Genomic DNA, 23,013 nt, shown 5'->3' with positions numbered 1-23,013 from the left:
GGTACATGTAGTCTTTCCAAATCTGCTTTCTAACCAACATGCAGACGTTATGAGTCTGAGGTGATATTAAAATAATTGAAGCCCTTCTTCCAAAAAGCTTCTCAAACTCATTAATAATTCATCAAGTTTAAACAATGGAAATCATGACCATGACAATGTTTGGATATCTGATCTCAATTAGCACAGATTTTTTACGATCTTATTTCTCCATTTTCTCCTTAGTTTTGGTTTCGATTGAGAAGATATATCAAACACTCAAGACAGTGTTTGACCACATTTCTAAACACCTCGAAGTTCGTCAAAAATACTCCGCTACGCATCGTATTTTCAACTCTCTTCTCGGTGTTTGGAAAGGTGGTCAAACATGGTCTTTTGTGTTTGATATATCACTTCAATTTACTAAAATGTATGGACACAAAATAATCAAGAAGTCCTGCATGGGTTTCAAGGAGGAAATACAGTTATGTGATAACACAGAATAAAACCAAAAGAAATGCTATCCACTGTAAAAACTAATTTTACCTACTGAGCCAGTGCATTTTAAATTGAAGGGGTGAGTGTAAAACCGTGCTAAGTGACGATTTGGGTGAAAAAAAAAATTTTGCGTAAGGGCTTGAATTTTTGCATGTGGTCTTCAATGTAATAGAAAAACGTGGTCCTGTATTTTCCCCACTGGTTTTTGCTTCATTTATACAGACGCCGCTAGGAAAACCGAGTGGTTTTTTTGCATACGCAAAATCTCGAAAAACGAAGCGAAGCTTAGTGGAAAAACTACGGGACATTGCTAAACATACCTAAACAAAACTGCATGCAAAATTTGGAGCATTTTCGACAAAGTTCACTTTTGATTAAAATACCTAATGCCCTTTTCCCGCCGAGGCCTTCAAATAAACGGAGCTGGGCGTTTGTTATGATAAACAGAGCCGATCCTTTGTTATAATAGCCTAGCCAAGCCTTTGTTATAAGTCGCAGTCTTGCCTCGGTGTATCATAACAAAGGATCGGCCCGCCGCGACCGCAACAACTTTGATTTCACTTAGAAAGCAGCAAAATGTCAATTTCATGCGACATATAAGCTCAAAAATGTTGATTTTAGGTCAAAAAAAGGTTAAATGTTGATTTCAAGTTAACGTGTGACGGCAAGGAGGTTGAGTTCTCTTAGAAATCAGCAAATGTCAATTTCACGCGACGCATGAGCTCAATGATGTTGATTTCAGGTCTAAATAGGTTAAATATTGATTTCATGTTAACGCGTGACCACAAGGATGTTGGTTTCACTTAGAAACCAGCAAAATGTCAATTTCACACAGTGCATAAGCTCAATGATGTCGATTTCAAGTCTAAATAGGTTAAAATGTTGATTTCACGTTAACGCGTGACAGCAAGGATGTTGGTTTCACTTAGAAACCAGCAAAATGTCAATTGCACGCAGCACATAATCTCAATGATGTTGATTTCAGTTCTAAATAGGTTAAAATGTTGATTTCACGTTAACGCTTGACAGCAAGTATGTTAATTTCACTTAGAAAACAGCAAAATGGTAATTTCACGCAACCTATAAGCTCAATGATGTTGATTTCAAGTCTAAATAGGTTAAAATGTTGATTTGACGTTAATGCGTGACGGCAAGGATGTTGGTTTCACTTAGAAAACAGCAAACTGGCAGGAGCCCATGATGGGCTCCTGACAATGGTAATTTCACGCAACGTATAAGCTCAAAAATGTTGATTTCAGGTCAAAAAAGGAGTAAATTAAAATAAAATGAAACAAAAAAACATTTCAATAAGCACTTTTCCAAATACAGCAACGTCTTAAATGGCTAAAAATCATGAGATAAATACATAGTTTTCGACAAACGTGATCATAGCTTTACGTCACGTACCGCCATAACTTCGAAGTTCAAAATGTGCTGGTACCTCTTATCCCTGATGAGGGTAACAACTTTGGTCGCTGTTTAGTTTTGGATTTAAGAATCTGATGACTTCAAGCGAAAACACTCTGTAAATAGGGCTGACAGATTAACAGACTAACCCTTCTGCGCAACGTATGGGTCTCCATACATCTGCATTTCCGCTGATCCCAGAAGCTCAAAACACTACAAATCGTGCCGATTTGAAATAAAATCAACATAACCTGGATCACAGATCTATGTTACAATCGATTGCTACTTGTTGGCCATTATTACATTTAAACAATCTAGTTACCAGTTCGAGAAATGTCTGCAGAACGTGATCGCAATGCATGCCGGGAAGGGTCTTTACTCCTCGTGCGGGGGGGAACATGGCAGTTGATACAAGACAAATTTTATATGCTGTGGCTACATGCCCGGCAGCCGGACAGGTTTTTTAGAATACTCCATGTCCGACAGTTAGACTTAGAAATTTTTTTATAAAGTAAAACACCATAAAAAGAACTTAAAGACAGGCGAGCCCAAGAGGAATCGAACCCCGGTCGTCAGCATGGCAAGCGATACTCATGACCACTGCGCCACGGCAACCAGACGGCAGAAAAAACCGGAATTTCTTAATTATTTATAGTTACCCTTAGCATTATTGAAAGCTAACCGTAAACAGGCTAACCAGAGAGCTATTTAGGCTAACCGGAGTGCTATTCAGGCTAACTGGAGTGCATTTTAGGCTAACCGCAGTGCTTTTTAGGCTAACCACAGTGCTTTTTAGGCTAACCGCAGTGCTTTTTAGGCTAACCGGATTGCTATTCAAACGTTTTGACTGCCGGTCACTTTCTAATAGTCTACATTATAAATCCCGATATTTCCGGGTGCCAGGCTCACCAAAATTAGTATTCAGCCATATAAACAAGGATTTGACATTGTTAACTGAAATTTTTAAAAAATAATTTTGACTACCGGACACAGAGTATTTTGAAAAACCTGTCCGGCTGCCAGTCATAGAGACACAGCGGATTTTATAAGTCTAAAACCAGTTCTCGCTTTCCAAACTTTGATGATAGCAACACTTGGCAATTGGGCCATGACTCACCAGAGGGTATTTCTCTTGGGCAAGAACTGCTCTTGGACTTTGCTGCCTGGCTCGATCTGACTTTGAACGCCGATGACACGATTACGGTATATCAGCTGCCTTCGAAGTTTCAGAACACATTTTGACTCTTTAAAATGTGCTGATGACTTACGGGTTTATCGAGACTTTATAATGCCTCTCAACCACCAGGCAGGCATACAAGGTACTTTAAAACGATGCTTAAGATATTAGTTGACAGAGGTCTAATGCAGCACACCTCTTTTTTGTTCGTTTGACGCTTGATCGATTCATGTGTTGTGTTCACATCACAATAACTGATGTAAACAATCTGTTCCCAGATTTCCGCTCTATATATGCTGTGAGATTTGATTTTGACTTCATACACTATAAACGTTCTGCCTGTTTGCTGTTCAACAAATAAACTCCTAAAGACATAGCTAGGAAAAGCCAAGTATTTTTGCATACATTATAACTCGAAAACAAAGCAAAAACCAGCAACAAAAATACAGGGCCGTGTTTTATAATTATTACATTGAAGACCACATGCAAAAATTCAAGCCCTTTCGTAAAAAATTTTTTTTTCACCCAAATCGTCACTTAGCATGGTTTTGCACTCACCCCTTCAATGCTCCCTCATCATAGGCCTGCAATGCGTGCAGAGAGCTAGATAATAAAGCTCTCTACATGCATTGCAGACCTATGATGAGGGAGCATATTATTATGACCAAGCAAGCATGTCTGTGGTATTTCAAAATTAAAAGCAGAACTTGCTTTACATCACAGAATGCAATGATCAACTCAAAACTAAACCTTAACATATTTAAACTTGGAAAATAATAGTGAATCACGACAAGGTTGGAGAATGGTGGATGAGTGTCTGGGAGGGAGATTGAGGAAGTGACTGTCCCATTCTCCGAGGTGACAAAGGAACAACAGTGGTCCAGTGGCCAAGCACAAGGAAAAAACTTGAAGTGGCATTCAGTAGTATGCCTAGTGTGAAAGGACTGATGCTTTGAAAACCTGAGTAGAATTTGTCTTGGCCAAGTGACACATTGTCAGTCAGTTGATAAGGAAATTTCAGGTGGCTCAAAACAGTTTCCAGCAGTCAGATTTTGATGGGTCGTTATAAATTTTTGAAAATTTAAGGTGGTTCTGAACCCTATGTACATACAGAATTGTTTTAAGCTGTGCCAGTAGTTTTAGTAGTTTGGTCTATTTTTTTTTTTCCAAGGTATACAAAAGGGAACCTTCCCATTTTCTCCATTTATTCCCTGAATTTTCCCTGATTTTGAAAAATTAAAATTTCCCTGACTATTTTGGATCCTGACCTGTGGCAACCTATAGCAATAGTGCATCATTTAAAAAAAGGAAAAAAAAGTGGTACAATTCAATTTTTTCCGACCCTAGAATTTGATGATCCTATTTTTGGTGATTTGGAGTACCCTGTAAGGATGCCCTTTGGGGGATTCCCCTGAAGGAACCAGGTTAAGTTTTGATTTGATCACTGCATAAGAACACAAGTGTTTACCTGGTCCTGGATTGCAATAAAATCATCAATTATCTACAATAAGCTTATGGATAATATCCTCCTCTTGTCTTGTCCTGACGTATTTTGACTTCAGCTGTTCAAAAGAAGAAATACAACAATTTAGATATTGTATAATTATTTATGGTGTAGTGGCATAACTTACACTAAGTGAAATGGTTCTCAGATTAAGACGCCTTCCCAATGTCCTTGAGTTTAATGTTCTTGAACACAGCACTTCACTCAAACAGTAACTTACTTCCCCCAGGGTTATAAACGGATACCAGAAACCTAATAGACTAGCATGACAAAATGGCAATAACCAAGGGATTAAGAATAACTTGGGTTACCTGCTAGATTTACTAAACATGTACATAATACATGTGGTCACTAACCTATAAAAATGAATTTGCATGTATTAACTTAAAGTAATATCCCCCTATGAAAGAAGCGATTAAATGTCATGGTTATTTACAAAATGCTGAAAGTAGCGACACTTTGAAAGTAATAACCATTCAAAAAGTACATGTAGTGACCTCACAATTTAATGTAATTTGACTTGTTATGAGAAACAATGAAAACAATAGATACAACAAGCTGAACCAAAAAAACCGCATATTATTACATGTATTTGCTTTAGATGACTGTTATTACACAGGCAATATCTTTCTGTTTGGTTTAACAAGCTGCATGCACTATTTAGTGTCAAGACTATAGATGTTGAAAACAAGCTGTGCACTATTCAGTGTCTGAAAAGACTATAGATGTTGGCTTTGTATTAAATCACTACAAATTCCTAGCTTGGCAGCATCCATTTTCAATACCCTTCCCCTGACCCATGAGCTGCATCAAGGGGGATGCCTTATGGTGGTTCCTTGCCCCCTACCCCTACCACAGCTTTGCAATATCCAACAAACAAATAAAGTCAGGGTATTAGTGTAGGTCCTAGCTATTTAACTTCCATTGATTTTCAACTGAATATTTAGTTTTTGTTTGCACTGATTACCTAGTGGGAATTTTTCCATCATTTTACAGTTGTACATCTATATACTTCTTCATTAGTATTATGAAAATTCCAAATTTCCACCTCAGTAGCCCTTGTGATCCTGCAGCTGGTGTGTAATCATTAAAAAGGATCTGCTGCTTAGTCATATTAATTTGGGATTTTAGTTCATTGTCAAGCCACATCATCATTAATTGGTGGTTAAAGTCCCTGGCAACAGAACAGCCAGGAATGTGTGTTCAAGAAAATCTGGGCATTTGCAAAAAAAGCATTCATCATCAGGTTTAATTTAAGTTCCCTTTTGGTTACTACATAATTTATGGTATCCTATGAAGTAGTTTAAAAGAGAATTGTGTTAATTTATTGTCTGCCAACATCTTTGAGATGTTCTCAAATAAGTTATTCTGTTTGTTGGCAAGGGGGTGGGGGGGGGGGGGTATGTTTGGACCATGATTGAACTGATAAATTGGTTCTGCTTCCCATTTTGCTTGGAAGAGTGAGTAACAATCATTATACTGCATCTTGGACAAAATGCCGGAAGATTTTCCCCTTACAAGATTTTCCTTCGATAGTGATACCTTTGTTGTTCCATATGGTCAAGTCACCTTTGAAGCAGTCACCCTTACATTGGTCTCGTAATTCACTAAGTTATTAAATAAATCTAGAAGTTCTACATGTAAGTAAAAGAGGGAAACATTAAATAAATGTCTATGTTTTTTCTGCAACAGTTGCAATACAAGAGAAATGGTGATCTTCCATATTTATTGAAGTAAGCATTGGGAATTGCTTTTGAAGCATCACTGGGTTCACTTAGTAACCTACAGTACCTATCCAGCTTAATCAAAGTATTTGTAGTTAAAAGTTGTTCAAACATTTGGAAAGTTTAGAACTGCTCCACACGGTTTTTGATACAATGCAATTCTTTTTTGTCCATTTTGCTTCCCCAAAGAAAGCCCAAGAGCTTTTGTGGGATACGGTGTACTACAGTACTGTGTAAAACCAATGCAAGTGATTTTTGACAAAATTCCTGATTTTTCGTGGCTTTTCAAGGAAAATTTGTTTGGAATGATATGTCGTTGATTTTTGCCGCAAATTTGTGACACCTATTGTTTCAATCCACATGATTTTTTGAACAATAATACGCTCTTCCCAAAAATTTGTTGTAAATTTGCAAACCATAATTCGCTCTTCCCGAAAATGTGCTGCGAATTTTCAAGCAATAATTCGCTCTTCCCAAAAATTCGTTTAGAAATTTTAAATAAACATTCTCTCTATTTATCACTTGTGACTTCACTACAAATGTTTGAGTGACTACATGAATATTCTCTCTGTAAAGTCAGCATTACAACTGCCAAGTTTTGCTTCATATACTGGATCAACTGTTCCACCTACCTACCCCAGTTACCTACTTATTGTCAAATTAATGTTTAACTGTTATTATAATTCCAAAACCCAAAAGCATGAAAGCTGCAACAAACTTGTTGTGGTAGTTCCTTACTGTTATTCACTCTACACATGTTGAAACCCCCACTTTCCTTTAGTATAAAACACACAGTTTCCTGCATGAAACCCACTCTTTACGCGAAGGTTTATCCTAGTGTTACTCACATTATCAAAAAGCTGTGCATTACCGCTTCCGTTACAAACCTACCACGCTCTGGGAGATCACAAAAGCTGTCTGTAGAAGCGAAAGCTTTTATAGATCAGCAAATGCAAAATAACGATGAGATGACAAGTGCCCAGATCAAGAAGAAGCTGGTAAAACAGGGAGTGGCTGTTAGTTCATCAACTGTGCGAAGATCACGCAAGCGGCAAGACCTGCCTCTACAGCGGACTAGATACTGCCAGCTTATATGAGATGTCAACAAAATCAAGCGGTTGGAGTACACACAATGACTCCAGGAGAGAGGCGACACTTTCCACAACGTGATTTTCAGTGACAAGTGCTCCATTTCCCTTGCATATTACCAGCACACACCTTACTGGAAGTTCAATGAGCCAACCAAGCGAAAGCCCAAGGCAAAGCACTCACTAAAGGTTCACGTCTAGGGAGGAATTAGCAGACATGGTGCCACAGAGATTTGCATCTTTGATGGTATCATGGATGCTGATCTATTAATTTTTGTAACATCCTAGAGACCACGCTTGTTCCATTCATCAGAGAAAGACTTCCTGATCACCGTTCTATCAAAGATAACAACCCGACGCACACATCCAGACAAGCCTAGACCTTCTTCAAGGAACACAACATTAACTGGTGGTGTACTCTCCCTGGAGAGTCCTGACTTTAACCCAATCGAGGACATGTGACATGAGCTTAAGTTCTTCTTGGAATCGAAGGTGAAACCACTCAACAAGCAAGAACTGGTGGATGGGATCAAGAAGTTCTGGGAAAGGAGAATCACGCGGGAGAAAAGTGTAAAATATATAAATCCCGTTCTGCACAAGGTGATTCCAGCTGTGGTGGAGGCTGAAGGTGCTGCAACCAAATATTAAACAACGGCTCTTTTAGCAGCCACCGACCCCTGCTTCGTTGAATGCAGATTCGTTATTGCACTGTAGGTTGCTAAAATTGGCTTTGTTAGGAGCCACAACATCTTATAAGAGTCAATGACCAACGCGAATCCTTGATTTACTACAAATGTTCTAAATAGACACAAGATTCCATTACGCTAGTTATATTTTTGAATTAAATTGAGTAACCCACATAGCTACATATTTCTGAATGCCTCCCTTAAAACTTTTCCACTTTTTATGGCTGCACATGAAACACTTTAACAAGAAATCAATCCTGTAAACTTGAAGTTATTTTTTACCAAAAGGCTGTTACTTCCATTGAAACGTTATAAAGAGAAATTGAATGTTTTTTGTCCGAGTGGAAGAGAGGGGGGTTTAACAATTTTGGAATTCGGAGGGCATTGGGGGCAGAGCATTTTGGAATTTTCAAAAGCAAGGGGAGGTTAAAATGATCATGCTGCCTGCAGTAGGGTATGAACATTTTCTGTAATCACCCAATGTTTTATGTCTAATGGTGGTTGCCACAGGGGAGGGGGATGTGGTGGTTTAAATTGACTCATACAATGTACATTACAAATAAAAGAATTTCAATAACATTGCCTTCCAAAACATATAGCAGTTAACACAAAGGGCTGCACTATAACCCCAAATAACTAAGACATCTTTTGTTATGAAAATTTAAACAAAGACAAATAATTCATCTGAAATAAAACTACTCACCTACCAAGATGGATATCAGTAGCGTTTCTTTTTATTTGATCTTCCCTACTACCCATATTCGTGGCAATACTGAACATAAAGCCGGGGGAAACAACACTCGCTGAAATACTGAAGATATGGTGGGGAGAGGCGGGGGGGGGGGGGCAGCCACATGATGATGTTTCATACAGAACAAAGCGAGGGAATCTAGCTGGGACACATTGAAAATGGAATTCACTGCACATTGCCAGCGCCAACTCAAAAAAAGGTGTACTAAGATAGGAGAAATCCTCTCTACAAACAAATTATGAAAGCAGCGCAAAGAAAGGCGCTTAATAAACGGTAAATAACAAAAAAGTCAACCTTTTCTCCAGTCACGTCCAACTTTCGCGGGTCCACAACATGGACGAACTGTCCCTGCAAAGAGTGCTGGGAGAGTTCACACATCTCGCGCGTTAGCCTCGCGAGTTCGTGTCGTGACAATATTCTCCATATTTTGCTCTCTCTTCATTCAACCCTTCACGATTATATATTAGTGGTAGACTGTTGTGAGTGGACCCTGCCTCCGTCCTCGTTCCTTCTGGAAAGAAATTCATTGGTGTTTGGGTAGCCCGTAATAACGCATTTCAGTGCGTTCGAAAAGAACTTGACTTTGTGAGCGTGTCGGATGGCAAAACAGTCCTCGATTTTTATTAGGGGATGGGGCGGATCCCTAGTTGTTAGGTTGCATTTAGTGTTTTCGCACTCCAGTCAGCAACTATATATGAATAATTCGTAGAGGAACCTAGTTTTAACTTGTTATTATTTCAATTCATCTCTCAAGAAGTGTATTTTGTCTGAACCTCTGGTCTGAACCGAGCGGGAACCGAGGCACTCCTGGGTAGTACTGGGTAGAGCTTTGTCTCGATTGTATCGGGATGAGTTTCCTGTCACTTGTTTAGTACGAAGAAATCCACCACCAAACCAAACAAGTGTTATGTAAGCTTAACGCTAGATCAAGTAGACAGGATACATTTTTACATACGGTAATTTTATGACTAAAATTCTGCCTGGTCTCCTTCGCAGCCGTTATTAGGGTCGTCACGCAACGCTTCTCTCCACTATTAGTGGGAAGAAGAGTTGCGTGACGACCCCAATAACGGCTTCGAAGGAGACTAGGATCTACCTCGATCTGGCCCGATTTGATCCTTATAATTATTGACAATTATTTTTGTGATTTATACCTGTTTGCTTATTCCCGAATAGTACGCATTATATGATAGTTTTTAATCGGATCATTGTATCGGGGAGAAGTAAACTGCCCTCGGAGAGGTTTTAGGTCTTCAGTTAATTAGTAACAGCCACTTTACTGACAGCTGACAAATAGACAATCAAAATTTTAACTGATAACTGACATCTGCGTCCCTCCCATCACCGCCACCACCCCACCCCTTCCCCATTCAGACCCTCTTATTTTACCAGCACGAGGGCTTTTAACTCCTGCCAGAAATTCAAGTTGCGCTAATGCTTCCAGTCTGGCCAAACCCCGGAGAGATATAGTGTGGCCATTGTTTTATCTACATACGTAGATTCCCGGCGCCTTTATTCATGCCTGCTCTGGTCCATTAACTGTGAGTCGAACATTGTGCACATCACCCTTGTTTTTCTTTTATCTTTACCGCGTCCTTTCTCATGTCTACCCCCTGTTTGTTAACCTACGAGTTCACAGCTAGAATCTACAGCTGTTCATCCCAGTTGCACCGCATTGTTTATGCCCGCGTTCTTCATCAACATTGTACAAATTATTAGTGGCTAGGGAACTTGATCGCTATAAAGTTGATATCGCGGCCCTCAGCGAGACACGCTGCGCCGACAAAGGCCAGCTGACAGAGACTGGTGGCGGCTATACATTTTTTTGGAGCGGACGCAGCCGCGAAGAGCGACGGGAGGCAGGAGTGGGTTTTGCCATCAAAACGACACACGTCCATAAACTCGCCTGCATTCCTGAGGGTCTCAACGATCGCCTGATGAAAATGCAGCTGCCACTTGGACGGAAGACAAATGCCACCTTGATAAGTGCCTACGCCCCAACCATGACCAACCCTAATGAGATCAAAGACAGGTTTTATGAAGAGCTCGACTCCCTCATAGACTCTGTCCCAAAATCAGAGAGGCTCATCATCCTCGGCGACTTCAATGCACGCGTTGGCAATGACCACAAAGCCTGGCCTAGAACCATCGGAAAACATGGAGTAGGAAAATGCAACAGCAATGGTCTCCTCCTGCTCAGTCTGTGCGCCTCACACGACCTGGCCATTACCAACACCATGTTCCGCCTGCCAACTCGCAACAAGACAACATGGATGCATCCTCGTTCACGGCACTGGCATCTCATTGACTATGTCATCGCCAGGGCCAAGGACAGGCGGGACCTACGAGTGACCAAAGCCATGTGTGTCGCCGACTGCTGGACGGACCATCGCCTGATTATCTCAAAACTGAATTTTTCTATCCAGCCGAATAGAAGGCCTCAGGGGAAGAAAGTCCCCAGAAGACTAAATGTTAAAAAACTCAAATGCCCTGACACCATTCAAAAACTCCAACTAAACCTGGACAACAAACTCAAGAACCTCCAACTCAATCTTGAAAGTGTTGAAGAGAAATGGGGATCATTCAGAGACGCAGTTCACTCCGCCGCCCTGGAAACTCTCAGCCCTGCTACCAGACACCACCAGGACTGGTTCGACGAGAACGATAGTGAGATACACTCTTTGCTAGAAGAAAAACATCGTATGCTGCGGGCCCACCAGAACGACCCGACCAGCGTGGTGAAGAAAGCTGCCTTCATCAACATCCGCAGCACAGTCCAAGCTAAGCTCCGCTCTATGCAGGACTCCTGGCTCAGCGCCAAGGCCGATGAAATCCAAGGATATGCCGACAGACACGACACAACGAGGTTTTATGATGCACTGAAAGCTGTCTACGGACCACAGTCCTCTGGATCCTCTCCCCTACTTAGTGCAGACGGCTCAACCCTGCTGACCGACAAGAAGCAGACCCTGGATAGATGGGCAGAGCACTTTAACAGTGTGCTCAACCGCCCTGCAGCTATCAATGACCAAGCAATCGCACGCCTCCCCCAATTGGCAATTAACACAGAGCTCGACACCCCACCTACATATGAAGAGGTCAACAAAGCCATCAAGCAGATGACCACAGGGAAAGCACCAGGCCCCGACGCCATTCCTGCTGAGGTATACAAGACAGGTGGCGAAACCATTCGTAGTCAGCTGACAAGCCTGTTCCAGTCTATGTGGTACCAAAAGCACCTGCCGCAAGAATTCAGGGATGCCACAATCGTGCACATCTATAAGCGGAAGGGCAATCGCCAGGCATGCGATAACCACAGAGGAATATCCCCCCTGTCTATAGCAGGCAAGATCTCGGCCCGTGTCCTGCTCAACCGCTTGCTGGAGCACCTGGAGCAAGGCCTCCTCCCTGAGAGCCAATGTGGTTTCCGTGCTGGTCGTGGGACCAGTGACATGATCTTTGCTGCTCGTCAGCTCCAGGAGAAGCGCATGGAACAGCATCGCGACCTCTACACGACCTTCGTTGACCTGATCAAGGCCTTCGATACAGTCAGCCGGGAAGGCCTCTGGAAGATCATGGAGAAATTCGGCTGCCCGAGCACTTTCATCACAATCGTCCGCCAATTCCATGACGGCATGATGGCAAGAGTCCTCGACGACGGTGAACCATCCGAAGCCTTCCCAGTGACCAACGGAGTCAAACAGGGTTGTGTCCTGGCCCCGACGCTGCTCAGCTTGATGTTCTCGGCAATGCTGTCTGACGCCTTCAGGGACTGTGATCCTGACATTAACATCAGGTACCGATCCGATGGGAAACTGTTCAACCCCAGGAGGCTGCAGGCTGTTACTAAGGTGAAGGAAACTATTCTTAGAGACTTTCTCTTTGCTGACGACTGTGCCCTCAATGCCAGCAATGAGCAAGAAATGCAAGCGGAGATGGACAGTTTTTCCACAGCCTGCAACAACTTCGGCCTCACCATCAGCACCAAGAAGACAGAAGTAATGTACCAGCCAGCCCCGAACAAGCAGTACCACGAGCCGCAGATAACGGTGAATGGTCAGATACTACAGCCAGTAGAGACTTTCACATACCTGGGCAGCACACTCTCTCGCAATGCGAACATTGACGCTGAGATCAACAACAGAATCTCCAAGGCAAGCAGCGCGTTCAGGAGACTGCGGGAGAAAGTCTGGGAGAGAAGAGGAATCAGCCTCAATACCAAGCTCAAATTCTACCATGCTGTGGTTCTCACCTCCTTACTCTATGGCTGCGAAACCTGGACTGCGTACAGACGGCATGAGAAGCTGATCAACCATTTTCATCTGCGGTGCCTCCGAAACATTCTCCACATTCGCTGGCAGGACAAAGTGTCGGACACAGAAGTCCTGAAGCAGGCAGACCTTCCTAGTGCCATCACTGTCATGCGCAAGGCCCAGCTGAGATGGGCAGGCCACGTCTCCCGCATGCCAGATGACCGCATTCCAAAGCAGCTCTTCTACGGGGAACTCTGCTCTGGCAAGCGCACAGTTGGTGGGCAGCGAAAGCGCTACAAGGACAGTCTAAAAGTCTCCCTAAAAGACTTCAACATCAGCACTGAGTCCTGGGAGTCTCTTGCCTCCGACAGACCCTCCTGGCGCCAACTCATCACCAAAGGAGCCCCCGCAGCAGAGGAACGCAGGTCCCGTCAAGCCGACGAGAAGCGAGCAGTACGCAAGGAAAGAGCCGCTAGCACTAATAACACAGCCCCTACCCACTTCTGCCCTACCTGTGGGAGAGGCTTCCTTGCCCGGATTGGTCTCATCAGCCACCTCCGGACACACCGTAGAAATTTATTAACAAACTAGATGTCTTTGGTCATCTTCGACTACAAAGGTCGAACAACACAAATTACTGCAATGATCCTCGGTTGTTCCAGTTCTCGTATCCGATTGGTTCCAGACCCCAAACCAGTCCACGCATATTCAATGGCGACCACAACCACAAACAAATAAAATCAGATTCAACACAGATAACATATTTTAATATTTAAGCTTATATTAGTATATTGGCAGACAATTAGCTACAACAGGATATGTAGCAGTCTCAAATTCAGCTTTTTATCTTTGCTAATAGCCAACTGGTTCGGCAACCTGCAGCTAGCAATGTTAACATGATTGATGCGCCTCCATTTTCAATACTGCTTCCGAGTTCAGTTTCTAGCATCCTACACAACTAGCACATCGAGGCATGGGTACATGTTTCAAATTATTTCATAACTTTACTTCTTTATGTTAAATAACCGTCCTTGATAGAACTGCTGAGACAAGAAAAATCTATTAAGGGCTAGCTACCTTTCTATCTTTCCCGCCTCCTCCTCCTTAACGATGTTGTTTTTTCTTTCTTTTCATCTAAAAAAAATACTTCTCGTATATTAGCAACATTTTAAAACAACATTGAACGGATATGGCTTAAGAAGTGGATAAGCACAAGGTTTATAATTTTTTTGGTTGTAGTATTTGACGAAAGATGGTTATCTGCGCAATTCTTGAGTTTGTCTCAACTAGGTCTATCTAGGATTGAAGTCTGGATTACATGCATATATAGTCATTTTTTTTTTCTTTTTCAAGTTAAATATGGCGTTTTAAAGTTTAAAGTTCTCATCCATAGTGCATTATCCTGTAGACCTTTCTGTCACTTTCTTATCCGCTGTGTTCATCAGCGATAACGGGCACGTTGTAGTAAGAGCGTGTCTCATCATGCTTGTCCAAGTCGCAATATGGTATATTCCTCGTCATGAACACCTCCAGTCGGTCAATCAACTCCGAGAAACTGGGACGAGAGGATGGATCTTCATTCCAGCACTCAGACATCAGTTCATATCTATCGTGGATTAGAAGATGACAAAAAGTTAAATAACTGCATTGCGGAACAAACCCGATCAATCTACAATATTTGTTAAAGCCAACTTGAAATACATTACAAGGCTAAATCAGTTTCTCGACATTGCATAGGTGCATGGAGGGGCAAGATGCGCAAAAAAACGAAATTTTTCAATAGTTGTGATCCAAAATAATGTGAAAATGAAATGAACGTGACGTATTGCATCCTGGATCGCGCCCAGAAATGTATCATCAGTAAATCTTATGATAAGCTATGTCAATGATTAGTTGTTTATAAGGAAATTTTGTAACTAGACCAATTTTAATTTTCACTACACTGTATTAGTATTTATTAGGTTTTATTACTGAATTTGTGACTCTTTTATCGCTCTGTGTCCCCTATTAACCTCTCTAAACCTTAATTCCCATCCATGCTTTAATAGAAAACATTTACCGTGTTTCCATCGAGTTATAGAAACACGAGTAGAAGTTTGGGAAAGGAGCCGAAAAAAAAAGCTTGTTTACTTTGATCAGCAAAATGTAAATTCTTTTTGCTCGCGCCATCATTATATGCCATCAGATAGTGAGTAGCGTAGCAGTGTGCCCTAGTTAACGAAATGACGGCCGTTTCTTGGCGTTTTCGATGTGTCTGTCAAGAGGATTTAGATAACTTGAAGTTTTGAACGACTAGTAGATTTATACTGAAACAATTAGATTATTCGCTCGAGATTTCTATGCGTGACACGATTTCAAACCAATCAGCGCGCATGTTTTCTTTAGGCTATTTGCTAAATCGCAATATTGCAAGGGTTTAGACAAATCTTGTGAAAATTTGGATGTGTATAGTTCATGTTACTGATACACTGGAAAGTGATAAACTTCTGGTCCATAACATTGGTTGTTCTTATGACAGCGAACTGAAGTGTCCGTAGGTTGAATGTGTTCTTCAGCGCTATTTGTTGCCTTCATGTGTGCCCCTTGTCTTATGTTAGCAGCAGCATTAACAATTGTTACGATAGATGCGTCTTGACATAGTTGCTTGTTCTCATGTATCAGTTGTATTCTGGAAAGACAATTGAACCCAAGCTAATTTAATCACTTACACTTCATCAGAACACATATCAGGCCTTTCCATGCGATAACCAGGTCTTCAAAAGTCCACACAGCTCTCGATTGGTTAACGTGGGATACGGCACACCTCCTGAAATGCATCGAAAAAAAAATATTAATAAGTCATAAAAAGGTAAGTTAACAAACCGAGAAAACATCAACCACAAATTATTGTCTCATAAGAAAGTAATGGCTAATTTCGGAAATAAAGGAAGAAAGAATTTAGTATAAATAAGAAAAAGTAATAGTTTTCGTTTAACTTACCCATGGTGGCCATTTCCCAAAGAATTATGCCGAAGGACCAGCTATATGAAAATATAAAACATCAATAAGTGCTGCTTTGTAATTACATGTACTCAACACAACTAAGATTTTAAGGCTTTCTCTTTTTGTCCTTGTATTATAATGACAAGCTGCCCCACGAGCAACTTCTACGCTTCTTTCGTGCTCTCCAAACTTCCTGCGTATCATAACTCGATAATACATGCTAAATCCTCGAAAGGGCAAATTGCACTTCTCCATGTGTGCGTCTGAGGGTTAAGGAAAAGGCTTTGCCGTCACACAGAAAGATTGACTTACACATCACTCTTTATGGTGTAAATGCTGTCATTAATTGATTCTGGGGCCATCCATTTCACAGGAAGTTTCTTCGTATTCTTTCCACTATACACGTCCTCGTATATCTGTCTCATCAACCCAAAGTCTGACACTTTGACTCGGTTATCACTGCCAACCAGAACATTACGAGCTGCAAGGTCACGATGAATGAAGCCTTTCTCTGCGAGATGATTCTAAAAACTCATGAAAGAATTAAAAGAGCACAATTTATTTATAGAAATAATGATTATGATACTTTTTTCGTTTTTGTAAGCCATGTATTCAATCTTATTAAGGGTGTTTGAAATTACCACTAAACGAGGCACGTAAGACCCATCTCGGACATTCAGATGATTTGTTTAGAAAACTTTTCTTGTGGAGGTCGAGAGTCACTACTAGAAAGTATCTTTACATTTCATCTCATTTCGAAATAGCTATATTAATACCTACCATTCCCTTTGCTATTTGCCAAGCAAAGGAAAACAGCTTTTGAGTAGTAAAGCTGTCTTCTTCTTCGTCGTCATCATCATCAATACTTTCAGTCGATATAAATATGGCGGCAGCGTTCCTGTTTCCCTGTAATGTCGATGGAATCGGCAGCAGTTCCATTCCTTCCTGATCCAGGAAGTCGTCTTCTTCGTTGTCGTCATCATCATCACTTTCACTTGATTTCAATATGGCGGAAGCGTTGCTGCTTCCCTTTGATGTCGATGGTATCGGCAGCAGTTCTATTTTTGGCTGAAACAGAAAACCGCCACTGTTTTCTTCCCCTTCGTCATCATCATCATCATCATCATCATCATCATCATCATCATCATCATCAATATTTTCAATTGATATCAGTATGGCGGAAGCGTTGCTGTTTCCCTGTGATGTCGATGGCATCGGCAGCAGTTCCATTCCTTCCTGATCCAGGAAGTCGTCTTCGTTTTCGTCATCATCAATTTTTTCACTTGATATCAATATGGCGACAGCGTTGCTGTTTTCTTTTGATATCGATGGTATCGGCATCAATACGATGTTTTCCTGAGGAAGTAAATCGTTGCTTTTTTCCTGAATAAAGAAGGCAAGAAAAAAAGAAAATAACCTAAAAAGTAATGATAGTAAACTAAGCGTGTGTAAATTATTTCGTTATTCATATTTTGAGAAGGGAGGGCAGGATAAAAATTGGGGTGCTTGTTTCAAACATAATGTAGCGTAAGAAAAAAGCTAAACTTGGTTAGTTTTCCTTATATCGATTGTAAAACATTTGTAGTAATATGTAGAAGTTGCGCTGCTGTTCAATTGTTTTTTTTTTCCTTTTTTTTTTTTTTTTTCTCAGTTTTGATTTTGGTTTCAATGCAAAATCTCTCTCTTCTTAAAAACAAAAACAAAAAATAGGAGGAGTGATACCCGAAAGGCGGGAGACATTTTAAAACCTTACATTCCGTCAAGAGGTCAGAGCTGAAAAGTTACATCGGACTAGATTGGTGGGGGGAGGGGAGGGTGAGGTAAAGCGAAAGTTCAGACTGGGTAAATTTTTGTGAGAGTAGAGGGGGATAGCTCCTTTATCTCCGGAATTTAAAGAACCATCTAAAGGCTGTAGTTCGTCCTTTTATGGGATGTCCTTGGCTATTTATCCATACTCCCATCCTGCTATTTAAATGCAGTTAAACTGATCACGTTTCAATATTTTTTATATCTGTCAACTTTTCTTTTCACGTGGAATGAAATACTCTTTTAAACTTTCCTATTGAAATTTTGACGTCGGGGCTAAACCGTTTTTCCAAAACAAATTTGAAGAGGATATTTGGCTAATAGCATTGTAACGACAAATTGGAGATTAATGATAATATATTCTTAAGTGGTATTCAAGCTGTTTCTTACCTGAGAAAGTTGTCCAGAGGACATAGCGATTTCTTTGTTAACTTGCAAACCACCAGGAATAGCCAAGGCCCGATTTTCATCCTGAAGGTCTTGTTCTCCCTGATAAATATGCATTAAATGTTAAATATTTTAATTCTTATTGATATTTTCATTCACTCGCCGATTCGTCAGTGCGTTCATTTAATCCATTCAATCATTTGTCCGTCCGTCCGTCCGTCCTTCCCTCATTCCTTCCTTCCTTCCTTCCGTCGGTCCTTCCTTCCTTTTTTCTGTCCGTCTGCCCTTCCTTTCTTCCTTCCGTCCGTCCGTCCTTCCTTCCTTTTTTCTGTTCGTCCGTCCTTCCTTCCTTCCTTCCTTTTTTCTGTCCGTCCTTCCTTCCTTCCTTCCTTCCCTCCTTCCTCCAACCCTGCACCACCAATTCTCCTAATAACCCCTGCTCACCGATCAATACACCCTGGCAGTGAGCTATGTGACATATCAATTGAAAGGTTATTTTCTTTTAAAGCCTAAAATATTTGATTGCAGATACACTAAATACACTATACAACATTCCCCTTCCCTCAAGTTACATACTGGTGAAGTCAAAGGCCTCAGAACTTTTCGCCGCCACTCCATCACACCACTCACGTTCTTGAAGCCCCAAACAGATCTGATTACAATAGCGTTTAATGTAAGGCACCTACTTGGTCACATTCGCTCACTTCTTTTTGAGCATTGAATACGTCCTTCTCTTCATAAAATTTCTTCTCCTCGTTACCATCAATGCCTTGGTTTCGATTGATCTAGAGTACAATGAACACGATTAGGTCACAAATAACTAGCACGATTGGTCTAAACGTGGAAGTAATTAAGTTTCAAGATGAGAGCTGAACATTATCGACTGGAAATTATTTAGAACCCAACACAGCCTACTTGGGAGACATCTAGCCACGGAAAATCCTATAGCTGCTACAGGTTAAACTGTGAGCTTTGATAGATTTGCAAGAGCCCCATATAATTAGCACAAACTGTCTCGTGAAGGACTACACCACTGCCTTACCGTTAAATCCATCACTACCAAACACTTGAGGCAACATCAAATTGATTAAATATTCCTTTGGAAAGCGTCTTACCGATCGTCTCCTGCGTCGCAACCACTGCAACAGATCACCAAACGGAACGTACTCTATCACCAGGAACTTGTGCTCCTGCAAAGTGCAGCAACCAACCAGGGATACAATATTCTGGTGTGCACCCAACAGCTTCATCTGCTCTATCTACTGCAAGAACTCTTCTTTTTGTTCTTTGCTCGGATCATCTAAACACAAATGATTAGTTAAATTCTTATTTGCTACGAATAGAAGATTTTAAAACCAGATTCAAAAATCAATCCACCATATATTAGGCTTTGCTTCAGTCACGGTCTGAGTTCATTCCGACGGAAAATTCAATTGCGTTTCATGCTCAGGACTATCTGCTGTCCAATTTAGGAATAATGGGACATGAAAATAAAATAAAAACAGGCGACAGATGATTAGTTTTAATCATATTCACACTATAAAGAGAAATGGCTCAGCTTTGTCGTTCGTAATATCACCTTAAGCTTTAGACTGGTGAGACACAGCTTACGATCTGATTGCAAAAGACCAAGCACGATCACCGAGAATTTAAATCTCTTTCAGGTGTATTTTAAAGACACTGGACCTACCCAAGTTGTGTAACGATTCGCCCTTTTATACATGATTTTGCATGATGATTGCAATTACCTTGCAGTTCTTTGGCTGCAACCACCTGGCATGGCGCCTCGGGCTTCAGTGTCTTTCCAGTCTCAAACACTTCTATTCCAACTCGTCTCTTTAGAGTTGCTTTGTAAACCACACCAAACGCTCCTCGGCCCAGCTCTTCCTGGTATTCTATTTGCTCGGGAAGAAGTTCCCACTTGTCTAGCGGGATAATTTCGCGAGCTGAACGAGCTGATCTGTGGAACGATGTGAAAATAGTTTAAGCACAAAAAGAGTTGTTATCAAGTAGTATAGCGCAGTATGCTACTATTTGAGTGAAATCTTGCTGTTTAAAAGATGAATGTCGTAAAGTTTGGCGATGAAACCCAGCCATTCTGCCTGTAAGTTCCAAATTCGATACCACGTTTCGTAACAGTAAAGACTGCAGTTAAGTAAATACCATCGAAGCTGTCCTGGCTTCCGAGCGAGAGGTATTGTTATTTCCTCTAGATGACATGCTAGTCCACTGCAGGCTACCTCTGCACGTTTCCTCAGGTTGAGCTGGCACTTTGGCGTCATCCATTTTAAAATATTCCGAGCTTGGGAGATTCCCAATTACATTTCTTACTCAGGAACACAAAACAGAAACCCCAGCCAATGCACCAACCTGGACCGCTAGCAGATTCCGAGTCCAACGCGCAAAGTTCGTTGAGGTGCAGTACGAAAAATGGCGAGGGAAAGAAGGGGAGAAGGGCTTGGTGCGAGGAGTGAACGATTGTTCTCTGGCTTTCCCGTACCACACTCCTCTCTTATTTTTTTCTCTCTCTATTTTTCCCACTGCTCCCTAACTAACCAGTGGATCACTGCGCCTCCCATCATTTGACCAAATCATTTCACATCCGATTTCTTGTCTGAACATCACATTTCAAGGTTAAACTATGTTCGTCCTGTGGTTCGGATATGTTATACGTAGGGTCAATTTATAATAGTAAGGTTTTCTTTGCTATTTAGGTGAATAAATTTAGGCAAACAAAGAGACAAGGTCTCCACTGCGTGTCAAAACAGTGTGCCTGCTGAGAATGGAACCGGGTGTAACTAACTTATACGTAGAGCTTTTAGCTGTAAAATGGTAAAACATTCAGAATCTCTCCTGTTGATTGTCCCAGTTTTGCAATAACCAATTTATTTACTATGTTTCATCGTAAGTACTACCAATAATAGTGAATAACCTTTTGTAACTAACTTATACGTAGAGCTTTTAGCTGTAAAATGGTTCCTAGTTTTACTTTCATTTTTACAGCTTAGCTATTTTATTTGTTAGTAATTTTTTATCACTGATGTGAATTTTTAATGTAAATTTTATTTTTAATAACATTTTTTACTGTAAAGCGCCATGAGCCATGGATATGGCGCTATACAAATCTATTATTATTATTATTATTATTATTATTATTATTATAAAACATTCAGAATCTCTCCTGCTGATTGTCCCAGTTTTGCAATAACCAATTTATTTACTATGTTTCTTCGTAAGTACTACCAATAATAGTGAATAACCTTTTGATTCGCTTGTGATGAGACCGTCTGTAGCACCAGAAACCAAGAATAAAACATAGCACCAACAACAGAATGAAGGCGATACCAGATACGATGTAAATCATCCTCTCATTGAAGATCGCGGTTTCTTGTGTTGGTTGATCAGAATTCCTCTTCGTAGGCCCTGCAAAAGATAATAAATTTATATCTTAAGGAGGCTGGGAGTTTAAGTAATGTTTGAGGACTACGTTGGAAATAACTGGATGATCAACATTCTGAAGGCTGCCAAATTTGGATGAAGTCATAACTCCAATTTGTAAAATTGAATTTTTTTTACTAAATGAAAAAGCGTGTCGTCCTGTTTTGCTTTTATATATATTATAATTAAGACTGCTGTTCAACTGAAAGATATAGAAAAATATAGACTATTAAAAAAAAGAAAATATTGCGAGCAAATTTTTGCAATTTTCTAGCGTTTTGCAAAATGTCGTGAAATCCAAGATGGCAGATCCATTCCATGACAAGGACCTCGCAGAAAAATGTTTAGGATGTGTTATAAAACGTACAGGGTTTATGGTCAGTAATGACTTAAATACTCCAAAAGCCCCTCCCCCTTCTTCCTGATCCCCCATTGGTCAAAGAGGACCTCAAAAAGTCCATTAGCCCTGTCTCGCTAGGGTCAAAGAGTATCTGCGAGCCTGTGTGACTACAGACGCCACAAGTTCATGACCTTTTAAACGTTCTTTAAAACGTTATTACAGTCAAACCTGTATTAGGTGGTATTATGCGGACACCCACGGGACCCTTGCTAGTGTCCGCTTAATACAGGGTGTCCGCTTGATCCAGGGTGTCCGCTGAAAACAGGTTACCTCTGAATTCGTTGTAAAACGGTCACATCAATACTGGTCATTATTAAAAGACCTTGAAAGAGACAAATAGCATTCTCGTGAACGATCGATAACTCTGAAATACCGTATTTCCATAAGCAATGACAAGTACATGAGGTAGAGCGATTTAGGGTGGCCGAACACAGTTTTCGCGCGCGCTTTTGCTGATGCAATTCAGCGCGTGCACAAGGATTGCAAAAAACAAACATGCCGTCAATAGAGCGATTATTTTATTTACTCAACACCCGCAGTATCTGTGCTATTTTTCGCTATAATTGAACGCAGCGTATTGATGGCTTTAGTCTCTTATTACAAAGATATGTTAGGAAAGGTAACGATGCAAAGAACCCAGCAATTCTCAGCTTTTTCTTTCTTACCGAAAGAACCCAGTTAAATGCAGCGCATGCGTAGTAAGTCAAAAAATTGCGATTGAATGGAAATTGCACTCTTGGAAATACGCCTATTTCTCGAGAACTACTCATTAGAATTTCACGAAATTTGGCATGAAAATACTTAAGTAAATAAGTAACTCGAGTATTGAAAATGATTGAACTTTAACAAAAGAAATTCTAGATATTCCAGTGAACCTTCAACAAGGGGTAATTAAAGATCTCTCTGTTAAATTATTAGCAAAATGGTGTTAACTTG

General features: G+C 40.8%; 1 pseudogene across 1 annotated transcript in view; it reads right to left on the bottom strand.

The window, feature by feature from the left end:
- Positions 1-13,933: 13,933 nt before the first annotated feature.
- Positions 13,934-23,013, bottom strand: part of LOC145501597 (uncharacterized) — a 53,332-nt pseudogene continuing 44,252 nt past the window's right edge. Inside the window, exons 16-25 of the transcript XR_014051249.1 lie at positions 21,500-21,662; positions 19,988-20,199; positions 19,355-19,539; positions 18,926-19,024; positions 18,243-18,341; positions 16,827-17,429; positions 16,359-16,570; positions 16,044-16,084; positions 15,773-15,870; positions 13,934-14,670 (exon numbers count right to left, since the gene is read on the bottom strand). The product of XR_014051249.1 is annotated as an uncharacterized LOC145501597 (transcript). The remainder of the gene's footprint in view (positions 14,671-15,772; positions 15,871-16,043; positions 16,085-16,358; positions 16,571-16,826; positions 17,430-18,242; positions 18,342-18,925; positions 19,025-19,354; positions 19,540-19,987; positions 20,200-21,499; positions 21,663-23,013) is intronic.

Source organism: Orbicella franksi, chromosome 1, assembly GCF_964199315.1.
Source record: "Orbicella franksi chromosome 1, jaOrbFran1.1, whole genome shotgun sequence".
Classification (NCBI taxonomy): Eukaryota; Metazoa; Cnidaria; class Anthozoa; order Scleractinia; family Merulinidae; genus Orbicella; species Orbicella franksi.
This window is presented reverse-complemented; position numbering and strand designations above follow the sequence as displayed.